This window comes from Tachyglossus aculeatus, chromosome 7 (genome assembly GCF_015852505.1).
Source record: "Tachyglossus aculeatus isolate mTacAcu1 chromosome 7, mTacAcu1.pri, whole genome shotgun sequence".
Lineage (NCBI taxonomy): Eukaryota > Metazoa > Chordata > Mammalia > Monotremata > Tachyglossidae > Tachyglossus > Tachyglossus aculeatus.
The window spans coordinates 28,601,249-28,615,416 of NC_052072.1; the positions used below are offsets into that span (position 1 = coordinate 28,601,249).

General features: G+C 45.8%; 1 protein-coding gene and 1 non-coding gene across 6 annotated transcripts in view; one reads left to right on the top strand and one right to left on the bottom strand.

Annotated features, from left to right (window-relative positions):
• Window positions 1-14,168, top strand: part of SYT2 (synaptotagmin 2) — a 168,754-nt gene that overhangs the window by 106,141 nt on the left and 48,445 nt on the right. The gene's annotated exons all lie outside the window — the stretch shown is intronic.
• On the bottom strand, window positions 9,083-9,220 carry LOC119931005. The gene has a single exon (XR_005451875.1). It is a non-coding gene; the product is annotated as a small nucleolar RNA SNORA7 (small nucleolar RNA).

Here is a 14,168-nt window from a genome sequence, read left to right on the forward strand (position 1 = left end):
AGCACCCCCCTCCTATGTCCAACATAATAATGGAGGATCAATAATAATAATAATAATAATAATAATTATGGTAGTAGGGGCAATATTTGTCTCCACGGAGGGAAAGCCTGGGCCAGACCTACAATGACTGACCCTCAGCTGGACACAGGCACGACCAAGTTAACAAGACACAGTGAACACACTGATTTTAAAAGCTTCCGGGGGAGCCTGATAGTAACTGAATTAGTACTTGTCATTCTCTATTCTATTATGTGTTATTTGCTTTCCCTTCTTGGTGTTTCAGTGAGGTCAGAGAGTGGAGCCTGATCTGTTTCACTTTCTGCTTGTGGTCAGTCCGAGTTTCTGCTCTATTTCACTATTTCATCCTGATTTACTTGGGTACCAGGCAGAGGGGAAAAGTGTGTGTGTGTGTATACACTCATAAATGAAATAGATATGTATATACAGGTACATAGAGAGAGAGAAAAAAAGAGAGGGGTGGGGGAGAGAGAGATTGGAGTGAAGGTTTGGTCAGATTAATGCTTCACAAATTTCTTACTAAGTCTCAGATCCGAGCCGCTGGCATTTTTAACAAAGGGTTATTCCCTGGGTCTTCCTGCTGACAGCTCAGATGTCCTGTAAGGGGAGGTAAACAACAGAGCCGCACATTGATATTTGTTCCATTCGAAATGCAGACTGAGGGAAAGTCAATATTTGCCTAGTGGAAAAGGATGGAAAATAAATTTGACTTTGGGATGTTAGGGAAGAACAGAGAGTAAAAAGGAAGCAAGAGGAACAAAAACCCAAGTGTGTGTGCGTGTGAGTAGTCTAATGCTTTACTGCAATAAATAACCCTTTGTGTCCCAGAGAGAAGGCAGGTGGATCGGTTTTGCATCTTCCAATTCCAGGGAAATTGCAAGCATTGTGTGCCTCTTAGCTGTCTCTCCGGACCAGCTCTCCACAGGGATGGAGGTTTTCAATCTGTTTGAAAGTCCCCGAGCGGCAGACCACCGAAAGCTGCTGAGAGATGACTGCAATAGGAACTCTGAAAGAGAGGAATTTTAAATCAGGATTCAGAGAAAGAGGAAGGATTCAGGTCTCTGTGGGCTATTGAATAGTTTTCTCCTTCACTGAAGTCCTTTTTCCGCAGCACTTCCCTGGGACTCAGCTTCCCTGAGGCGAGGCCAGTGACACTCAAACCTCTGAAAGGTGACTGCTTGTTTCTCCATCTCATTAAGGACTGGGGTAGAGCAAATGGGGTTCAGAGGCAGGAGGGATTTAGGCTAATAATAATTGTGGTATTTGTTAAGCACTTAATATATGCCAATCACTGAACTAAGTGCTGGGGTAGATACAAGATAATTAGGTTGGTCACAGTCCCCGTCCCGCATAGGGCTCACAGTCTTAATCCCCATTTTACAGATGAGGTAACCGAAGCCCAGAGAAGTGAAGTGACTTGTCCAAGGTCACACAGCAGACAAGTGGTGGTGCCAGGATTAGAACCCAGGTCCTTCTGATTCCCAAGCCTGTGCTCTATCCACAAGGCCATGCTGCTTCTCCAAGTTAGACACCATGGAAGAACTTCCCAAGTGGGAAGGATACTTGGGGCTGGAAATGGATGCTTTGAAACATTTACTATCCCTTTAAGGGCAGAAAAGTCACTGAGACTCTGGACTAGATTAGAAGCTGTCCTACGTGGAGGCAGGAGAAGAGACAAGGCAGCTGCTCTAAGGGCCTCTCAGCCTGTCCAATCAATCAATCACTGGTATTTATTGGACACTTACTGTGTGCAGAGCACTGTACTAAGTGTTTGGAGGCATAGTGGGATTTAGTAACTCTGAGGTTACAGAGCAGGCCTTTCCACCTTCAATTAAATCATTGACGATTTGGGAAATTCAACCCAAGGGTAAATACCCAAGGCATTTCTTAGGTGGAATTTGCTCATTTGAACTCCTAGATCCTGGGAAGGCCAATATTAGGTAGGTAGAAACAGTGTTCTTTTGGCCCCTAAATTGTCAGCATCATTATCTGTGAAGAAGGGAAACAGGTAGGAGATAGGGTGGAATTTGAAGTTGCCTCTGCAAACTGACCAGTTCCTCTTTCTCAGCCCATTTGGGCCATGGACATGATGGAGGCAGATCCGTCTGGCGGAAAGAGCAGAGCTCTGGGAGTTGGGAAGCTTGAGTCTTTTGCCCTGCTCGCTCACTAGTCTCCTGTGTGACCTCAGGGAAGTCACTTAACCTCTCTGAGCCTCAATTTCTTTATCTGTAAAATGGGGCTAATAATTCCAGCCTCTACCTTCCAGGAGGTATTTTGAGGATAAAATTAGATAATAAGGAACAGTGAAAGCACTCAACAAATGCAAGGTGGGTTTATGGAGGGGAGATGCCCCCGCTAAGCCCCCATTCCTTCCAGGGGATAACTGGAACCAGAGCCCCCGGACACCTCCAGCAGGAGAGTCTCTCTCTGAGCCATGGGGCACAGCAGGCCTGGCCTGCATTCAAATCATCCACCGGGCTGCTCAGTTAACATCCCCCAAATGCTTGGCAGCTGAGGCTGTTCCTTCAGGGCCGCAAGCTGCTCCCAGACAGATTGCCTTCCTCTCTCCCTCCCCCAGCCCACATCACCATGAAATTCAGATCCCATTCTATTCCCGCTTCCTGCACCAGCCCAGACTCATCCTTATGCAAAGTGTTGCTGCCTCCAACACGCTTGGGATGCACTGGAGGACGGAGGTGTTTTGAATGGTACAGGAGAGAGTAGGATGACAGCAAGCTCTTCGCTGGCCTCTTTTTTTTTTTAATGGCATTTTTTAAGTGCTTTCTCTGTGCCAGACCATGTACTAAGCTCTGGGATAGATACAAGATTATCATGTTGGACTTAGTCCCTGTTCCACCCGAGGTTCATAGTCTGAATCCCCATTTTACAGATGAGGTAACTGAGGCCCAGATAAGTGATTTGCCCAAGGTCACATAGCAGACAAGTGATGGAGCTGGGATTAGAATCCAAGTCCTTCTGATTCCCAGGCTCATGCTCTATCCACTAGGATACTCTGCTTCTCCTCTTCCTTTTCTCCTTCATTGTCCTCCTCGTTTTCTTCACCATCCTCTGCTGCTTCTCAGATCTCTGAGCTGCCACCTTTTCTCCACAACAGTTGGACTGAGGAAGTCACCACTGGACAGACTGCTCCGAGTTGGGTCAGAACCAGCCTAGTCCCTTGTCATTCCTCTCTCCCTCAGGGCTCAAGGGGATTCTTTTCCCAACTGGCCACTATGTGCTGACATCAGATGCAGCATTCCCTGTCTCTGGGCCTCATATCCCCTATTTAGTCCAAAGAAGAGAAAAGTTGGGGATCATTTTTAAGGGGGTTGGTGACCAACCATTCTCCATCTTCCCCAGGGGCAGACAAAGAGATTGGAGCTCAATTGCAGTAAGAGGGACTAAAGTTAGAGGTCCAGAAGAGCGTCCAGAGAGGCTACATCTCTGGGGAGCGGAAACGGGGCCGAAGGTCTGAGTTGGAGTAAGACTGGTCCTGCAAGGGGGAAGGAGAAAAGTTGAGGGCCCTTTCATTTGGAGGATCGAGTGATTTCAAGGTTATCCCTCACCACCTTCCATTATAAGCCAGAGGTCTTCAGGGCTGGAGTTTGGGTAAGTCAGTGCTGATCCCTCAAATAATAATAATCATCATAAATAATTGTGGTATTTTTTATGCGCTTACTATGTGCCAGGCACCGTTCTAAGCACTGGGGTAGATACAAGCAAATAAGAATAATAATAATAATGATAATAATAATGACATTTGTTAAGCACTTACTATGTGCAAAACACTGTTCTAAGCACTGGGGAGGTTACAAGGTGATCAGGTTGCCCCATGAGGAGCTCACAGTCTTAATCCCCATTTTACAGATGAGGTAGCTGAGGCCCAGAGAAGTGTAGTGACTTGCCCAAAGTCACACAGCTGACAAGTGGCGGAGCTGGGATTTGAACCTATGACCTCTGATTCCAAAGCCACTCCAAAGACTCCAAAGTCTTTCCACTGAGCCATTCTGCTTCAGGGCAAATAGTCCCTGCCCAACATGGGCTCATCATCTTAATCCCCATTTTACCGATGAGGTTCAGAAAAGCTAAGTGACTTGCCCAAGGTCACACAGCAGACAAGTGGTAGAGCTGGGATTGGAATTCAGGTCCTTCTGACTTTGATTCCAGTGACTTGGTGGGTCCAGACCCTCCTACCCAGGATGGGGGTCACTCCATGTCTGGATCGAAGCAGCGTGGTAAATGGCGGTTGTATCATCAGGACTCCAGAGAGCAGACCCCCCTGCCCCCAGGCCTGAACACTGTAGTAGGTTGTGCCCCAATCCCCAGGGCAGTAAGTGTCTGACGCAAGGCGGGGAGGGCATTAAGTACAAAGTTTTGAAAAGCAGCAAGGCCTAGTGGAAACAGGGTCGGCCTGAGAGTCAGAGGATATAATAATAATAATAATAATGATAATAATAATGGCATTTATTAAGTGCTTACTATGTGCAAAGCACTGTTCTAAGTGCTGGTGAGGTTACAAGGTGATCAGGTTATGTTATGTTATGTTTTGTTTTGTTGTCTGTCTCCCCGTTCTAGACTGTGAGCCCGCTGTTGGGTAGGGACCGTCTCTATATGTTGCCCACTTGTATTTCCCAAGCGCTTAGTACAGTGCTCCGCACGCAGTAAGCGCTCAATAAATACGATTGAATGAATGAATCAGGTTGTCCCATGGGGGGCTCACAGTCAATCCTCATTTCACAGATGAGGGAACTGAGGCACAGAGAAGTTAAGTGACTTGCCCAAAGTCACGCAGCTGACAATTGGTGGAGATGGATATGGGTTCTAGTCAGCTCCACCATTTATCTGTTGTGGAACCTTGGGCAAATCTTTTCACTTCTCTATACCTCAGCTACCTCCTCTGTGAAATGAGGATTTAATACCTGATCTCTCTCCTACTTAGACTGGGAGCTCCATGGGGGATAGCGATTGTGTACTACCTGATTATCTTATATCTACCCCAGCTCTTAGTAAAATGCTTGGCACATAGAGAATGCGTAACAAATACCACAATGATCATTATCACTTTTTAGGTTCATTTCAGGGCTTATCACTCTTGGAGGGCTTTTTCCACTGGAGATCTCAAAATACCTTCCTGAGTTCATGTCTATTGTACTGTACTCTCGAGTGATTAGTACAGTGCTGTGCCCACAATAAGTACTCCATAAATTAATTCATTTGTTCAATCGTATTTATTGAGCACTTACTGTTCATTTATTCATTCAATCGTATTTATTGAGTGCTTACTGTGTGCAGAGCACTGTACTAAGTGCTTGGGAAGTACAAGTTGGCAACAAATAGGGATGGTCCCTACCCAACAACAGGCTCACAGTCTAGAAGGGGGAGACAGACAACAAAACAAAGCACGTGGACAGGTGTCAAGTCATCAGAATAAATAGAATTAAAGCCAGATGCACATATCATTAACAAAATAAATAGAATAGTAACTATGTACAAGTAAAATAAATAGAGTAATAAATCTGTACAAACATATATACAGGTGCTGTGGGGAGGAGAAGGAGGTAGGGTGGGGGGATGGGGAGGGGGAGAGAAAAGATGGGGCTCAGTCTGGGAAGGCCTCATGGAGGAGGTAAGCTCTCAGTAGGGCTTTGAAGGGAGGAAGAGAGCTAGCTTGGCGGATGTGCGGACGGAGGGCATTCCAGGCCAGGGGGAGGACGTGGGCTAGGGGTCGATGGTGGGACAAGTGAGAATGAGGCACAGTGAGGAGGTGAGCAGCAGAGGAGAGGAAGGTGCGGGCTGGACTGGAGAAGGAAAGAAGGGAGGTGAGGTAGGAGGGGACGAAGTGATGGAGTGCCTTGAAGCCGAGAGTGAGGAGTTTTTGCCTGATGTGTAGGTTGACTGGTAGCCACTGGAGAGTTTTGAGGAGGGGATTAACATGCTCAGAGCATTTCTGCACAAAGATGATCCAGGCAGCAGCGTGAAGTATAGACTGAAGTGGGGAGAGACAGGAGGATGGGAGATCAGAGAGGAGGCTGATGCAGTAATCTAGTTGGGATAGGATGAGAGATTGAACCAGCAGGGTAGCAGTTTGGATGGAGAGGAAAGGGCGGATCTTGGCTATGTTGTAGAGGTGAGACCGGCAGGTTTTGGTGATGGATTCGATGTGAGGGTTGAATGAGAGAGCAGAGTTGAGGGTGACACCAAGGTTGCATTGTTGACTGATTGAGTTGGTTTTCCTGAGAGGCCATGTGGGCAATGAGACGTTTCCACATTCCCTAGGAAGGGTGATTGGCTTCTGCACTGCCCCTGGCCCTCTTCTCAGGGAACACACCCATTAGCCTGGGGAGCTGGAGATCTGGATTCCTCTCTTGTTGACAACCATTGACTTGCCATGTGATTTGACTCTGGTTTCCTTTTCCACTGTTCTCCATCCCCATCAATGAAAAAATAAGATGAAATGGGCTTCAGTAGCAGCAGGAAGGATTGAGGTTAGCAGGAGAACTTTCTGACAGACAGGGTGATGAGACACAGGAACAGAAGTTCAACAGAAGTTTTGGACTCTTCTTGCTTGGGGTTTTTTTAAGTGGTATTTGTTAAGTGCTTACTATGTGCCAAACACTGTTCTAAGAATTGGGGTAGATACAAGTTAATTAGGCTGGACACAGTCCCTGTCCCATATGGGGCTCATAGTTTAAATAGGAAGGAGAACAAGTATTTAACCCCATTTTACAGTTGAGGAAACTAAAGCACACAGAAGTGAAGTGACTTGCCCAAGATCACACAGCAAGAAACCGGCAGAGCGGAGATTAGAAGCCAGGTCTTTTGACACCCCAGGGAAGAGAAGAAAACACAAACTCACCTGGGACTAATCCCTCGCTGTCCCTGTGACCAAAAGGTTCTACTTGCATTTAACCTAAATCCCTCCTGCTGCTTCGGAAGAGGAAATTGTTGAGCCTGCAGTGACAGCAGAGAAGCTCCAGACAGGATGGGCTGACAGGCAATAGAGATGGAGGCTGAGGGAGGCTCCTCCCATCCTTTCCTGGTGATGGGAGAACCGGAACGAGAACCAGAACTTCTTCCCCACCTCTGGGCCCAGTTAGATACTGCCCCACATGGAGATGGGTTTAGATGAGATCATCTCAGCAGAATTCTTCCAGGCTAGGCGAATCTGAGTTGAGGGTCACCTCAGCCTCGGATTCATGGGGCAGGCATGGGAGAGGGGATTGGGCTGGTGAGAGGGGTGCTGTGAGGTGTTTGGAAAGAGAATAATTCAGAAAAGACAGGAGTAACTACAGTGTTTTATCCTAGGTGCCCTTGGCCTCATTTGAGCAGGATATGATTAATTAAAGCCTTTTGTTCCTTCCCGTGAACCAGCCAGGAGACTGTGGGCAGGAAGAGGCGCAGTTCTGGCCTGAAGTCTGCAGTCTAAGTCTGTGCCCTTCCAGCTCTAAAAAGAAGAGCTGGCCCTTTCTACTCACCCTCCCGCCATAAAAGTCAGAACTCTTTCTGGCCAGTCAACCCCACCAATCATTCAGTGGTATTTTTTGAGCACTTACTGTGTTCAGAGCACTGAACTAAGCACTTGGGAGTGTACAGTATAACAGAGTTCTCTGCCCCATTGAGTCCAGAGGGGGACTCCCAATTATCCAGGGCTGGTGATCCGATGTATATATTATCCAAGCTCTTGGCTTCTCCTTGCCTTGCTCCTGGAGTTCAATATTTTTCCTACTGCTTCCTTTGCACACAAACACTCAAAATAACAGCAACTGAGATGTACATAGGTGCTAAGGGGGCATTGGAGTGACTGGAGTTAGGTGAGGTTAATCTGGGAAGGCTTCATGAAAGAGATTGATTTTAGAAGAGTTTAGAAGGGAGTGATTCCTTTTGCAAAGAGGAGAGGGAAGGTCACTCCAGATGTGTGCAATGGCTCAGAGTTGGAAGCAGAGGGAGAGAACAAGTTTGCTGAAAGCCTGGGTGGCTGCTAACTGAAAGACAAATGTTTCTGCCTCCTTCCTTTCCCAAACAGGGATTTCTTCCCCCTTCTGTAGTTCTGTCCAACTGGAAGGGAGATTCCCAAAGTATGCCTATGCTCACTTCACTTAGAGTTGTCCAGAGCTATGTTATAATAATTAATAATTATGGTACTTGTTCAGTGCTTACTATGTATCAAGCACTGTTCTAAACGCTAGTATAGATACAAGGTAATCAGGTTGTCCCACGTGGGGCTCACACTCTTAATCCCCACTTTACAGATGAGGTAACTGAGGCCCAGAGAAGTGAAGTGAATTGCCCAAGGTCACACAGCAGACATGTGATAGAGCCAGGATTAGCACCCAAATCCTTTAACTTCTCTGGGCCTCAGTTACCTCATCTATAAAATGGGGATTAAGACTGTGAGCCCCACGTGGGACAACCTGATTACCTCGTATCTACCCTAGCACTTTGAACAGTGCTTGGCACATAGTAAGTGCTTAAGGAATATCATAACTATTATTATTATTATTATTATTATTATTATTATTATTATTATTATTATTATTATGACTCCGGGGCCCATTCTCTATCCACTAAGCCACACTGCTTGTATGCTATCTCAGCCCCTCCTTCCCATTCCAGTCATGCCCCAGTCTTACTTTCTGTCATTCCAAGGTGGTTTGTACTTGTCATCCTCCTCCCCACCAACCCCAGCCTCATTCACTTAGGGCTCCTGGAATACTTTTTTTGATTTCCTGGGGCTTATGAATGGTATCCTGACCTTTCTGTTTCCTAGGGAGCCTCTTGAGCAGCCAATTAAACAATCAATAAATGGTACTTACTGGGCGCTTACTATGTGCAGAGAACCGTACTAAGTGCTTGTCAAGTTGTCTCTGACCCATAATGACTCCGTGGATACAACTCACCCAGAACACCCCATTCTCCATCTGTAAAAGTTTTGGTAGTGTATCCATAGACTTTTCTTGGTAAAAGTATGGAAGTGGTTTACCATTGCCTTCTTCCATGCAGTAAACTTGAGTCTTCACCCTCAACTCTCTTCCATGCTGCTGCTGCCCAGCACCGGCGAGTTTTGACTTGTAGCAGATTGCCTTCCACTCGCTAGCCACTGCCCAAGCTAGAAATGGAATGGGTTTGCCTCTGCTTGACTCTCCCTCCAGTAGCTGAGACTGGTAGAGTACTGGAAACTCTCCAGGTGTGATCCTGAGAGGGGAACCTAGTGCTTGGGAGAGTGTAAGTCAACAAAATTAGCAGATACATTCCTGGCCCTTAATAAGCTTCCAGTGTAGAGGGGGAGACTGAGATTAGTATGAATAAATTAAGAAATTTATAATATATAATGTAAAGATATGTACATAAGTGCTGTGGGACTGGGGATGGGGCAAATATCAATTGTCCAAAGGTCACAGATCTAGAGGATGCGGGGGGGGGGGGGGGGCGGGGGGGGAAGAGGGCTTAATTGGGAAAGGCCTTTTGGACCTCAGTAATGCTTTGAAAGTGGAAAGGTTGGTGATCTTGCATATCTGGAGGCGAAGGGAGTTCCAGGCTTGGGGGAGGATCTGTGGCAAGATAGATGAAATTGGGGCACAGTGAATAAACTGGTGCTAGAGGAGTGGAATATGCAGATCATTGAGGTTAATCAACATTCTCTAGTCCTTAAACTAATATCTCATTACTATGGATACAGCACCCTCCTTCCAATAGGCTTCCAATCATTGCTCACTGATGATCATCACAGAGAGGGGCTTAGAGAAGCAGCATGGCTCAGTGGAAAGAGCACGGGCTTTGGAGTCAGAGGTCATGGGTTCAAGTCCCGGCTCCGCCAATTGTCAGCTGTGTGACTTTGGGCAAGTTAGTTAAATTCTCTAGGCCTCAGTTCCCCCATCTGTAAAATGGGGATTAAGACTGTGAGCCCCCCGTGGGACAACCTGATCACCCTGTAACTTCCCCAGCACTTAGAACAGTGCTTTGCACATAGGAAGTGCTTAACAAATGCCATTATTATTATTATTTTTATTATTATTATCATTATTATTATAAAGGGGGAAGCTCAGCACCTGACTCAAGGAGTTGAGCCAGACCTCCTGGTTTCCCCTTCCAGCTCTTATGGCCACACTGCTTTCTTCTTGCCCTCTGTGAAACAGGGTCAGTGATTCTCACTGAGAAAAGCGGCAGGGGACCAGCATGAGAGGGACAAAGAAGCCTCCTGTTTTTTCTGTGAAACCCTCCCTTGGACAGGTTGATTGAAGGAAGGAGCCTCTTCAAGTCTTTCCTCTGAGTTTATGATCCCGGTATTTTAGTTTCCAGCTCCCTGATGTCTCAGTGTCTCACTATTTTAAGCTTCGTGGGTTTAACAAACCTGCCTGTCAAGGAGCATCAGCAACATTCACCTTTCTCTTTTAATAAACTCTCAAGCTGCATGATATTTCATGTTTGAACAGACAGCCTTTCTCCAAAAGGAGGCAGAGACTTGCTGGGCTCAATGTACCAGAAAGATCAAGTCCAATCCATCCTGGGGTGGGGGAAGTGGAGGGCTTTGGGGGAAGAAGCAGTCAGGGTCAGGCTGTCAATAGTCTGTAATAATAATAATAATAATGGCATTTATTAAGCACTTACTATGTGCAAAGCACTGTTCTAAGCGCTGGGGAGGTTACGAGGTGATTAGGTTGTCCCACGGGGGGTTCACAGTCTTAATCCCCATTTTCCAGATGAGGTAACTGAGGCACAGAGAAGTGAAGTGACTTGCCCAAAGTCACGCAGCTGACAATTGGCGTATCTGGGATTTGAACTCATGACTGCTGACTCCAAAGCCCGGGATCTTTTCCACTGAGCCATGCTGCTTCTTGTGAGGGTGTAATGAGCACCCTCCATGGGTAGAGCCATTGTAGAAAGAGGCAGGGTGGAAAGTCCATCCATCCCTGCCAGGGATGGGGAAAGGAGAGAGGGGCAGTCAGGGTCAGGCTGTCAATAATCTGTAATAATAGTAATAGTAATAACAATAATTGTGATATTTTTTAAGCACTTCCTATGTGCCAGGCACTGTACTAAGCACTGGAGTGGATATAAGTAAATAGGTTTGGACACAGTGCCTGTCCCACATGGGGCTCACAGTCTTACTCCCCATTTTAATAATAATAATAATAATAATAATAATGGCATTTATTAAGCACTTACTATGTGCAAAGCTCTGTTCTAAGTGCTGAGAAGGATACAAGGTGATCAGGTTGTCCCATGGGGGGCTCACAGTCTTCATCCCCATTTTACAGATGAGGTAACTGAGGCCCAAAGAAGTTAAGTGATTTGCCCAAAGTCACACAGCTGACAACTGGCAGAGCCGGGATTGGAACCCTTGACCTCTGACTCCAAAGCCCGGGCTCTTTTCCACTGAGCCACACTGCTACTCTATGTACTATGTGCCAGACTCATTTTACAGATGAGGGAACTGAGGCACAGAGAAGTGAAGTGACTTGCCTAAAATCACACAGCAGATAAGTGGCAGAGCCAGGACTAGAACCCAGTCCTTTTGACTGTGCTCCCTACTGAGCACCCTCCGTGGGTAGAGACAGTGGGCAGAGCAGAGCCAGGGTTGATAGAGCCAGTGTAGGCTGATTATGTCGATACAACCACTGTGGGCAGAGCCAGTGTAAATAATCACTGTGGACAGAGCCAGTCTGGACACTTATGCTATCCCTCCTTGATTACTGTATCAGCCTCCATGCTGACCTCCCTGTCTCCAGTCCACATTTCACTCTGCTGCCCAAATCATTTTTCTATAAACCGTTCAATCCGTGTTTCCCTACTCCTCAGGAACCTCAGTGGTTTCCCATCCACCTTCTCATCAAACAGAAACTCCTTATCATAGGCTTCAGTGCACTCAATTGCCATGCCCCCTCCTACCTCACCTCCCTGATTTTCTACTATAACCAAGCCCACACACTTCACTCTAATGCCAACCTACTCCCTGTACCTCAGTCTCATCCATCTTGCCAGCGATCCCTCAACCACGTCCTGCCTCTTGCTTGGAACTCCTTCCCTCTTCATATCTGACAGGCATTCACTCTTTCCACCTTCAAAGCCTTATTCAAAGCACATCTCGTCCAAGAGGCCTTCCCCAAGTACACCCTCATTTCCTCTTCTCCCCTGTATCACCCTTGCACTAGGATTTGCCCTTAGCATCATAGCACTTTTGTGCCTATACATAATTTATTTATTTATATTAATGTCTGTCTTCCCCCTCGACTGTAAGTTCCTTGTGAGCAGGGAACATATCTACCACCTCTGTTATACTCCCAAGCACTTAGTAAAATGCTCTACACACCATATGTGCTCAACAAATTCATCTGACTGATTGATTGACCAATTGATTAGCCAGGGTGGGCAGTCAGTGCAAACTTAGTCAGTATGGATAGAGCCAATGTAAGCAGAACCAATGGAGGCAAAGTCAGTGTAGACACTGCGGGGCTAGGAAAAGCATAGATATACTCCATGGCTTCAATGAATTGACAGTCTTCTGGGAGAGATAAAACCAAGGACACAAACATGCTGTATAAATGACCGTAAAAGCAAAGTGGCCAAAGCATAAGTCCATTTAAAAGGACAAAACAAATAGTCATTAAGATATGAACCCACAACATAACAATAAGCAGTCAAGATAAGGATTTAGGAACATATCTAGAAGGGCCAAGGAATTGCCCTGGTGACTGGAATCATGTAGAATTAATTTACAGAAGGCTTTCTGGAGTGTTTGGAATTTAAGTTGAACTCTGAAGGAATGAAGAGACTCAGTTTGATGAAGAACCAGAGGAGGAGAAGGAGGGAAGAAATTCCTGGTCTGGGACTGGCATGTCCTCAGGAGCAGGGGAAAAAAAATCCGTCCTCACAGTGTATAATACAAATTCTAATTCCAGGCCACCAAAAAAGATTTCCAGGGCAAGTTTTCAAACAGGAAAAATACCAAAATGCAGATACACTTTGAGGATGAATGCAGGTGTTTGACATTTTAAAAATATATGATATGATGATAATTAAGATGTGTAATTTAATAATTGCAAGAATTTCTTAATTTAATCTTCTCAAGTCAAGCCCAGGATCTGAGCCTCAGATCCCACACAGATCTACCTGTGTGACTTTAGGCAAGTCATCTAACCTCTCTGAGTCTCGGGTTCCTCATCTGTAAAACAGGAATGAAATAGATTGGCAGCCCCAAGTGGAGCAGGGGCTGTGTCCAATCTTAAAAACTGGCATCTACGCCCGTACTTAGCACATGGTGAGTGCTTAGTAAATGGCAGAATTTTTATTATGCAGTGGAAATTAGTTCAAATGGTAGAGCACTCAGCATGTGAGAGGTAGCGGGATCGATGCCCGCATTCTCCAAGGTTTTCATGCTCTTAGTACAGTTAGCGCTCAATAAATATGATTGAATGAATGCAGCAACTTGAACCTCTGTTAGTCTTGGCTGTGCCTGCTGGGGCTGGAAACCCAGGCTCAAGGAGGCTTCTGCATTTATATAGTTATTGTACTCTCCCAAGCGCTTAGTACAGTGCTCTGTACACAATAAGTGCTCAATAACTACAATTGAATGAATTATGACACCAGCAGCCCAAGACCCCTGGCTGAGACTTAAGCAGCCTCAGTTGTGCCGCTCTGATACAGTCCTGGCTTCATCACCCTCTCAGGAATAATAATAATAATAATAATAATAATAATAATAATAATAATAATAATAATAATAATAATGGCATTTGTTAAGCACTTACTATGTGCAAAGCACTGTTCTAAGCGCTGAAGGAACTGGCCCTGAAGTGGCTAGTCCAGCCACAGTAGTGACAGTGGTAGCAATGACGAGGGTCTGTGGAGATGGTGTCTAGGAGGAGGGTTTGCGCAGTTTTTCTCCACTCCTCTACAGCTGCCACTTCTCCTTCAGCGCTTAGAACAGTGCTTTGCACAAAGTAAGTGCTTAACAAATGCCATTATTATTATTATTATTATTATTATTATTCTCAGCAGCCACTGTCTCCTCTTGCTACCTGGTGGAAAGTGGGATTTGAAGTAGTTCCACCAGCCATTTCCAGAGGGTGACTGAGATTCTAGAATTTCAGACCATGCCACCTAATGCCTGGCACTTGGTCTTATAATAATAATAATAATGATAATAATGATGG